Source organism: Lygodium microphyllum, chromosome 23 (genome assembly GCF_053477565.2).
Source record: "Lygodium microphyllum isolate KBCC chromosome 23, Lygodium_microphyllum_v1.1.10, whole genome shotgun sequence".
Lineage (NCBI taxonomy): Eukaryota > Viridiplantae > Streptophyta > Polypodiopsida > Schizaeales > Lygodiaceae > Lygodium > Lygodium microphyllum.
The window spans coordinates 125,802,942-125,813,540 of record NC_141157.1 but is presented as its reverse complement, the minus strand read 5'-3'; the positions used below and the strand labels follow the sequence as shown (position 1 = coordinate 125,813,540).

General features: G+C 45.0%; 1 non-coding gene across 1 annotated transcript; it reads left to right on the top strand.

Annotated features, from left to right (window-relative positions):
* The first annotated feature begins 3,649 nt into the window (after positions 1–3,649).
* On the top strand, positions 3,650–3,811 carry LOC148016716 (U1 spliceosomal RNA). Its single transcript, XR_015688251.1, has one exon. It is a non-coding gene; the product is annotated as a U1 spliceosomal RNA (small nuclear RNA).
* Positions 3,812–10,599: the final 6,788 nt, after the last annotated feature.

The following is a 10,599-nucleotide window of genomic DNA, read 5'->3' as shown; positions in this document are numbered from 1 at the left end:
GATTTTCACAGGTTGAAGGATTTGATTTTCAAGAATCATTTGCTCCAATTGCTAGAATGACCACTATTCGCACTACACTTGCAATGGTTGCTCACAAAAGAAGTGGCTAGCTTACCAAATGGATGTTAAATCAGTGTTCCCGAATGGTGACCTCAAAGAGGAGGTGTACATGGCTCAGTCACTAGGGTTTGAGGCCCCCCATTCTGAACAAAGTTTGTAAGCTAAAGAAGGCATTATATGGGTTGAAACAAACCCCTAAAGCATGATATCAGCAGATAGATAAAATCTTTCTAGGTTTGAATTTCAAAAGATGTGCCTTAGATGCTAACTTGTATGTTTACAGGGATAGTGAAAAGTCTGTAGTGATTGTCCTATATGTGAATGACCTTCTTATTACAAGTGATTATGAAGATATGATCCATCAAACTCGAAAGACTTTGAGCTCTACGTAAAATGAGAGACTTGGGCTTATTGCACTATTATTTAGGGATTGAAGTTCGGCAAGTCTTAAAAAATCTTCATCTCTCAAAAGAAGTATACGTGGGAGATCTTAAAAGCATTTGGCATGATTGAGTGTAAGGAGATAGCTATGCCTATGGAGATCAATGTGAAGTTATTCAGGATACATCACCACTACCTACACCTATGGAGATCAATGTGAAGTTATGCATTGAGGATACATCAGCACTAGCAAACATTGGGAGATATAGGAGGCTGGTTGGTAGCCTCATCTATTTTTGTAACACTAGGCCAGATATTAGTTTTGTTGTTGGTGTTTTGAGCAGGTTCTCAAACAAACCATGAGAGAGTCATTGGAAAGTTGGGATGCGGGTGCTCAGATACTTGAAGGGAACTCTTGACTATGGTATCACGTGTAGTTCTGAAAGTGCTTTTATGGGGAATTGTGACTCAAATTGGACAAGTGACATTGAGCCTAAGCTTCTGGATATTATTTCTCTTTAGGTTCAGGAATTTTCTCTTGGATCAATAAGAAGCAACCAACTGTCGCATTGTCTTCTACTGAAGCAGAGAACAAGGGAGCTTGCTTTACTGCATGTGAAGCAATATGGTTAAGGAGGGCCCTATGGCATATGGGAGTACAAGATGAAGATCCAGAGTGCTTAGATGTGACAATCAGAGTTGCATTGCCATTGCCAAAAATCTAGTTTTTCATGCACGTACCAAACCTATTGAGATTCAGTATCACTATGTGCGTGACTTGATCGAGGATGGGATAATAGAGCTAGTCTATAGTCCAATAAAGGAGAATGGAGCAAATTATCTTCACTAAAGCTCTTACAAAGGATCTCCTTCAAATTCATCTTCAGAGACTCAACATTGGGCTGAGAATATAGTTCACCTGTGGGTGAACATTGAGAGGGGGTGTTAGATATGCTCAATGCTCCATCCTCGTAAGGTGCCACTAATGATCCACGGTACTCTAAGTCGTAAGACCCCCATTATGAGGAGAAGCCATGTGTGAGCACGGACATTGGGTGGTTGGGTCCTGACTTGTATGTCAAATGAGGTATATATGACTGGATGGAAAAAAGGTAACCTTTATGGATCTAGCCTTTGGGTTAGATAGAGTAGTTATGCTAGTAGCAACTCGAGGCACAATGCATCGAGTTGCGGGGTGTGGAAGTTATCAAGGATCCCTGTTTTGGGGTCTGAGGGTCTCAAAAGGGGCACTTGGTTGGGGGGTCTTAGGGAAGGCAATGCCCCTAGCTTAACGGTAAAGGGAATATTCCCTAGAATAATCCTTGGCCAACTAGGGAAGGTTCATAATATGGTCAAAGTTGCCAACCAAACTACCTTCCCATGCTATAAAAGGAAGACTCCTCTAAAGCCGTCATCAATGTATATTTCACCCAGTCCGAGTTCTTCTAACTAGCCTAGGCTCTTTTGCCTATTATCTATCTAGATCGCCATCAAAGCTTCATAGTGGAAGCACACAGGTGGATAGAGCTATCTTTGTATTAGTTTGTTTGAAATTAAAGCAATCTCTATTCTTCTCATATTTGTTGTGTGCTCTCTACTCCTTGCTCACCACTGTGCCGTGTAATTTCTACACTTTGAAACACAAATGTATTTAGAATTATCCTCACGATACCTTATTCTTGCATGAGATGTATAAGTTTATAAGTTGTCAATGAAAAGTTGGACCTAGTAAGTGGATTGGTTTATTAATAGTTTAGGTTTTCTCCTTTATAGCTTTGTGTGTGCTTTATGAAGGGATGTTTAGATGCATGTTGCTTTGAAAACCTAGTTGATGATACACCCTCTTTCAAGTGCTTGACTTGAATAAGATTGAAGCTTGTTGTTGCAAGTCCTAGAATGAAGGTCGATGTGGTTGGGATTGATTTTTTGGGCAACATCTACTTGCTCTTTCATTCCATGGTTGTTAATTGGTGAAAAAAATTACATGTGAAAAGAAAAATATATGATAAGAAATGTTTCTTTTCCATTCTATATTATACTAAGCCTTATGAGGCATGTTCCCTCAACTAGTTTAGCTACAACAAGTTGGAAGTGCATTCATTCTTGGAATATTTTCTTGATCCAAAGACTCATTAGATTTAGTAGTTCTCATTTTGATGCACCTGCCCTATTAGTTAAGAAGAAAAATAATATCTATAGGATGTGCATTGACTATCGTGCGCTAAACAAAATCACTGTTAAGAATAGATATTAGATCCCTAGGGTAGACGACCTCATGGATAAACTACAAGGAACCACTATTTTTAGCAAGATAGATCTCAAGTCTGGATATCATTAAGTACACATGGATACACTTGACATTTTTAAGACTGCATTTAGAACTCAGTTTGGTCATTGTGAATTTCTTGTATGCCTTTCAGTTTGACCAATGCACCAACTACATTCAGTCGTATGATGCATGGTATATTTTTGAAGTATCAGGATTGTGGATTATTTTCTTTGATGATATTTTGGTTTTCAGTAAGGATGAGAATGAGCATTGTGAACATCTATCTTTAGCTTTCAAGACTCCTCTTTCACCTTATCCTACAGGAGTTTTCTGTTTGGGTCGAGTTCGTAGCAATCTTTTAGATAAAAGCAAGTATGTATGTTGCCTTTTCCCCAGAACTGTCGCATCGTCACGACCTTGCCTCCAAGCTTTGGAGCAGCGGAGCGCATAGGCATTAATGAGGCTCATTACTAGCCAAGTGCTTATCTATGTGCAGCCAATTGCCTTGGTGACATGAAAGAGCTATCGTGCCTCCATGGTTTGTGGTAGCTGGGCGGAGGCATTAACAAGGCTCGGAAGGTCGAGGCGATCCCAATGCCCCTAGGGTACGCACGACCCTAGTGGTGGCTCTCGGAGGAGCGGAGAGGTCTGCCGCCCCGGGCCATCTCACGGCACTGGAGTAAATGGCCCCTCCAAGAAAGGAGGCGCGAGAAGCAGAATCCTCGAAGCAACACGACTCATCAAAACTGGCTTGTGAATCGCCCCAGCGTATCCTTCCGGCTCTTGCCACGTGTTGGAGTTGGGTTGGGGGGGACTTTGGCGTTCGACCCCTTCCGTAGGTAGAGAGATGCGCAGGGCTGGAGAGTAGTGGGCGGAGAGGGGGACGCAGGTAACCGACTTGACCGCCTACTTAAGGCGAAGCTTGGGGCTGGGAGAAGCATACTTACCTGGGCGGGGTCTATCGGTGATCAAGAAGGCCGGTGGCCTAGGGTCGGCCTCTCCATTGCACTGCGGACGGGCCGCACCCTAGCATCTCCCCTGAGTGGGAGAGTGCACGTCATAATTTGTGGCAGCGGGGGCTCGCGTTCGCGCGGCCCCTATTCAACTCCTCAGACCTCCGATATCGGAAGTTAACCGGATGACAGTTTTGTGTTCTCATGACAGGTTCGGGTGCTTCGTGGATATGGCTGTTGGGTGCTTCCATGCCGGGCTCGGGGATATGGCTGCCCTGCTGGCACGAGTTCCTCCTGCAAAGATGGATCTGCTGTGCCCTCCTCTCACACACGATTGGTGCTGGACTCTCCTCCAGACTCGCGGGTCTTCGTCCTCTCTATCACAAGGTAAAGAAGGTTCGTCCGTCTGATTGCCCAGTCGGCAGCCTGGTCAGCAGGGCAGGTTCGTCTGTTCGGCCAGAAAGTGGAATCGCTCGTCTGATTGCAGATGGCAGGGTTTTGACAGTCTGACGGGGGGTCATCAGGGATCGCACAAAACACCTGACGGTCTTTTCTTCAAAAATGGTCGCTCTGCAAAAGCGCCCCCCGCCCCCAGAGCATAGCGCCTGGTTGGTGGCGGCTTCTTTCCTGGATTGGACCCTCCCCTCAAAGGCCAAGGAGATCTCCTGACGGCCGGTGTGCCGCGCCGCCCTGCGAGTGGAACGAGCTGACAGGATTTTGTTGCCAGCCTCTCGTGATGAACACAAGGACGCCGCTGTGCTGTACCAGTTACAACGCCCTCGCAACCATATTCTGGCCAGCTCAAATTTTAGGATACAGAGACGGAAGCAGGCACCTTTGTTGATGAAGAACAACCCTGCACGCCGTGGTTGCTCTGACCTCCAAGACATCTTTTGATTCCGAGTTTGGACCCATCTGCCGTGACCTGCCCCGCTAAAAGCGGGGAGATCAAGCCTTACTGATCCCAACAGGTCAGAGCAGCAGCAGATGCATCCATCTGCTGCAAGGTCTGTATATTCATTACTGATCTAATAGAGGGGGATCAAGCAGGATTTGCAAGAAACTCTGAGGGAATCTCAGTGGTGGCAATCTTGTGAGAGAGCTTGGAGTGCTTAGAATTCTTCATGTCCAGTGCGGTTGTTGGGATTCCGCGGTTGCTTAGAATGCTTGAGCACTCGCGCTGAGACGAGATCAGACATTCTCCAATACTCTACCTGGATTGGCCATGAGTCTCAGCAACGGTAGTGTTCCCTCCCTTTCAGACCATCTCTTTTAATATGCCTCCACCAGGCACGCGCGCTCATTATCTCCCTGTATTGCCGGGTCCCAATCAAAACGAGCGATCCTCCTAAGCGTTGCAGACAACAAGGCTGCTTAATAAGCTAGTTGACTCCGAAGAAGGGTATGGTTCCAGAATTCCTTGGATTGTCCCCATGTCTCTGTACCTAGGTTGACAGATCTCCTTCCAAGAGCAGAATGCATCACTTTGGTTCAAGAAGTGTGGCATAAGTGCGCGGGGATGGCTTTGAGCGTTGACCACCCCAACATCTAACGGCTGCCTTTTTCCTTGCCACAATGAGTCAGGTTGGGCTCTCTGTTAGATTGCATCCTATTGACCTAGCCTCGCCTACGCTTCCAGAACATGATATTTTTGGAGCAACCTGCCCGGGAATGTATTACTGAATTTTGTGAAGGTCCATTCTTCTGGCCGCTCATCATTGGCCACTTTCTAGGCCTCTGACTGTTTCCAATGGGTGGCCCACGAGTCACCATAGGGCTTGGGTATTGCTGTGGTTTCAGGGGGTACGACGGGTGCTCATTTCGGCGGCCCAAATCTGGGTGCAACTACCCATCATTAAATCAAGCTTTGGAGATGCAACAGGCCAGGCATCCTCGGCCATGAGGTGCTTGTCGACTGTGATCATGATCTTATGGGTACAATCCACGCCATTATCAGTCAGGCGTAAGATTAGACACGCTACCGCCAAGATTGTGTCACATTGAGCTGGACACCTTGTTGGACGCTGCAGGGCCACAACCATTTTAAACCAGAATAGCATCCACCTTCATTTAATGTGTACCCTCTAAGACCCTTGGGGGTTGGGCATGAGCATCAACTTACATTTTCCTTTAGTCAGACGAAGATGTCCTTCATTCTCATGATGAATATATTCTTTCTGGGGCTTATAGGCCAAAATGGCCAGTTTGGCCTTATGAAGACCTCTTTCTCTACCCAGGGCTATTCCCTGTATTGACTTCCCATGAGGATAGGGCTAGGGCTCTTGCCAAAACTAGCCTTCTTCAAGGGGTTAGGATTGCTGTGCCTAATGATCGATCACAGTGGGGGCAGGAGGATTACCCTACCCGGTTGCTTCTTGGGGCTTGTCTCAAAGTCCACATAACTGTCCTTGTTGCTGTTGTCCCTTTGCCGATTGGGTGCTAGTCTTGGCCTCCTGGGAGTGCTGCCACCGGACTGCTCTTTTGGGTTGTGGGCATGGCTTTTTTGTAGCTTTGGGTAGCTACACCATGTCCAGCTGCCCTTATAGCATTAAGTTGCTCGAGGGACCAGCATCAGCTACCTCCCAAGCCACCAGCCTCCTCTTTTAAGGAGAGCGCTCTAGCCCCTCCGCCAGACTTTGTGACAGCTCACAAGCAAGGGCCGGCCTGTCTGCCTTGCAGACTGGAAAACCCCTGCACAGACCTTCCTACCCCCCAGCTTGATGTACTGAGTCAACCGCACATGATATTTACACTGAAGCTGTAAAACCTCTGTGACAGCCATCATTTTGGTTGCATGTATGTGGCTTGCTTAGGAACCATATTACTCCTCAGGCCAACAAGCCTCGCCTTGCCTTGCCTTCCCACTCTGAAGAGTAGGCATTCAATACCATCGTGCGTGGCATAAGACTCCATTTCATGGGTTTTAAACTTTTTCTTGATTTCCTAATCGTCAGATGTTGGCTACTCTGGCCGCCCAATCAGTTGCCCATTGCTAGCCTCACTAGATGCCTTGCCCTAGTTGAGCAAGTCTCATCCTAGCTGGGGAGTGGAGTTTGCCAGCTGCCAGATGGTGTTCTTTCAATTGCTTGTGGCCGAATAATGCTTCTTGACAGTGTGTGGGTCACTGTACTTCCATACTGTCTCACAAGTTTGGTGTTTTCAGACAAGTGCAGGGTGCTACCCTGGAGTGATATGTGGCTTGGCCATGGGCGGATTTTTTGGTGGACAGTTTTCATGGGACCGATTACAAATGAGACAGGCAAACTTGGAGTTGAGGAGAAGTGTCACATGGCCAGCTTTGCTGGGGAGTGATGACCGACTGATTGCTTAGGAGTAGTGAGGTAGAGGGTAGCTTCAGTTTTAGTTGGGTGAAGTGTGGCCCACTTAAATGTAAAGAAATACTTGAACAAAGAAGATAAACTCGAAAGTGTTCGACACTAGCACAATGGTAACAGTAGAACCCAAAGCTGAAGAGAACTCAGAGATGACGAGAATGGCTGTGAGCTATACTAATGTGAATACAATGAGCCTTCAAACTCTATGCCTCTTCTGGGCAGGGGGAGAGATGAGCTGGAAGAGAACTTGCTGAGAGCTCTGAGAGCGTGTTGTACCTCCAACAGATCTCAAAATGCATCAGGCAGGCTTTGAGTAAATCGGCCACTATAAACGGAGGCTATGATGTCTGAACAAGCCGATAGCTCTGAGAGTGCATTGTACCTCAGATGGATCTCCAAACGCAGCAGGCAGTCACTGATTAATCAGCTGTTGTAAATGTAGGCTTGATGTCTGGACAGGCTGATATAGACGGGAGGGAGCATGGGGGACTTGCAAAAAGCTGAAAATGCTGACTTGTTGATTTGAGTGTGTAGGATGCCAGCAAAATGAACCTGGTCACAACATGGCATCAGCTCTAGAAGCTGTTTTATGGGAGGAATGGCAGAAGTATGCTGAAAACGTGGCTGGCAGAGCACATTATACCAAGGCAAGCAGTAGTATAGATGCAGGGTGAATCATTGAGTGTGGGCACTAGCATTCGCTCCCTCTCTCCAACAGAATCCACACTGAGCATGTTGATGATGATCATCAAGAGTGCACCTGGCGTAAATATAACACAAAATCAAGTGGGTTAGAAATGATGGCATTGGGTGGCCAAATTTTGGCTCAAATAAATGTAAAGGCCCAGTCCACAAATAGTTACACAGACTCACACATGAACTACCTAATCTTTTAACAGCCTCTTTCAAATAATGGGGGATCTGGTACAATAGAACATATAATGATAATGATGCATCGTAGTATATACAATAACGACCATCAGAATATGACGATGAATACCCAAGTAGTGGATGATCAAGCCAATACCAAGGTTCCTCGAAGAGAACTTGATGCCGATGTTGATCATACCAACTCTTGAAAACAAGAAGTAGTCATGCAGCTCTCTATATTGATCAACAATGCCACTCTAGTAGCATACGCGACCATCTCGTCAGCAATGCCTTTGAGCATACATGACCCTAGGTAAGGTAACACGTTGGTTGGACTGTCAAAGTGTTTCCTTATGTGCGAGTTTGGACTAGGAGCAAAGAGCAATATCCGCTCTTTGCTCAATTCGAGCTTTAATATCTCAAAACCTGCTAGACTTTGGTTGATATGGAGGGGGCCCACTTTGGATCCTTTGCACTACTATGATTGTATTAATGAGGCCCAGTTGTGCCATCTCACTATGCCCTCAGACTCGCTCTTTGCATTGGAGAGTTGTGAGGGATATTACATCACTAACACGAGAAGGTAGTAGAGGGAGGGGTGGCCATGCCATTTCCATTCTCTAAAGAAGATGAACCCATTGAACTTTTGGCCTTTGCCTTGGCCACAGGATTGGAATTGGAGTTAGAGGAGAATAAATATGACATTTTGTTGGAAGAGTCTCTATCTTCTTTTTCTTGTTCTTTCATGAGGCTACTAGTTCTTTGCAATCCTTGTGTTAATAGCCCTTTTGACCACAATGATAATATTGGGACTTCATCTTTTTTTTTTATATCACCCCTCTTTGAAGCTAGAAAAGCCTCCTCATGGCCATCTTGTTGACATTAAAGCTTTTTTGGTAACCTCAAAGATGCCTCATATGCTCAAGTAGTATGGAGGAGATATAGGTTTAGCTAACTGGTATCAATGATGTGTGGTCTTGTAGAGTATTGACTACCTCAACAAAATCTAGAGGGAGCTTATAGAGTACAATCCCCACAAGATGATCGTCTAGAAGGAAAAATTGCATGTGCTGAAGTTGATTTTGTACTTGCGCATTACAAAGTAGAAAAGATTGGATAGTACCCTTAGGCTTGAATTTCATTTGCTAGAGATGATCATAGAGGGTCATAGCGTATAACATTGTAACTTGTTCTACCCAACCTATATGTAGACAATAATCAACTGATTGCATCACAAATTCCATGGGCTACCTTATCTACTAGCGCTATGCAAGCCACCTATTTATACGTGAGAAACCAACCAAAGTTGTGGCTTTCTTACGGGACAAGGAAGCTTTGTAGCATTTTGAGTTTTGGGGTTGTTTAAATGAGTTAATGAAGGTTTTAATGCAAATACACCTTTTAACACCTCATCTTAGGCTCAAAATTGGAACCAAGTGGGATTGCAAGCATAGGGTACTCTAAATTATCTTGAGAGGTCCTAGTGCAAAGCAAAAGAGACATTGGTCCAAGGGTGCATGATGGCTGTCCAAGGACCTACCAAGATTATAGAGGTGATGGCTATCTTTCCTCAGGAATCCAAAGTGCCATGCTAGAGAGGGCGAGGCATTGGTTAAAGGATGCCATCAACTGTCCAATGGCCTATCGGGACCTATAGAGGCCTAGTGCCACAAACATCTTGCACAAAAACATTGCTTTGAATTTTGCCACAATGATGTTGATTTGTAGTTTGCAACTTGTCTCATCTAGCATGCACATCTTGTCTCTCACACAATGTGTTTCTCATGCATTTCCTTGGCCACAACATCCACCTCCTCTAGTCCCATGCCTATCGAATGCAGGAGCACTTGTATATGGGCAATGTCCTCTCCCCACTAGAACTTTAACTACCCCTAGTCAAATAATCTCGTAGTAGATACGAAGCAAAGGGAAAGCGTCATCACCAAATTGAGACTCATCCAATCCTACTACCTTTTGCATGGGGTAACCTTGAAACTTAAGAAAATATTAGAGCTTGTTCCATCATGTACTCTTCTTGTACATGTGAATCAACACTTGTTTTGGTACCAACAACTCTTGAAGCCCATCAACATCCACTAACTTTGGTTCCTCTTGGTTTGGGGTTGCAGTAGAAACAGGTCCATGATACTGTACAAGATTACTCACATGGAACACTAGATGCTAAGGGGAGCTCCAATGGATGTGTCTTGTCACTGTACTTTTTAACAATGTGAAAAGGCCCCTCTTTCGAGGTGCTAGCTTAGGTGAAAACTCCCCAAAATGCTTCAAATGTGTCTTCAAGATTTTTAGATAGCACCATTGACCTTCTTAGAAGAGAAACTCATGCCAATGTTTGTCAATCTCCTCTTTTTGTTGCTGTTGTGCTTGTTGCATATTCTCTGAAACTAGTTTCAACAATTGATCCATATCCACAACCAATTGATTTTCCACATAGCTCGCAGTAGATGTCTCCAAAGCATGGTTAAAGGTGTTGCTAACCAACCACACCCATAAACTATCTCAATGGGATCCACTTCGTAGAGGCATGGACTACCATATCATTGATTGCATGCTCAATGAATGATGGTAGATACTTTTCCCATTCAGCTTGATGATCCTACTAGTAGCAATGAAGCATGGTAATCCTTCCAAATCCCACTAGTGAACTTAGAATTGCGATTAAACATGATCTTGTTTGGCAAAAGCCAAAGCCTACTAGTGAACTTAGAAT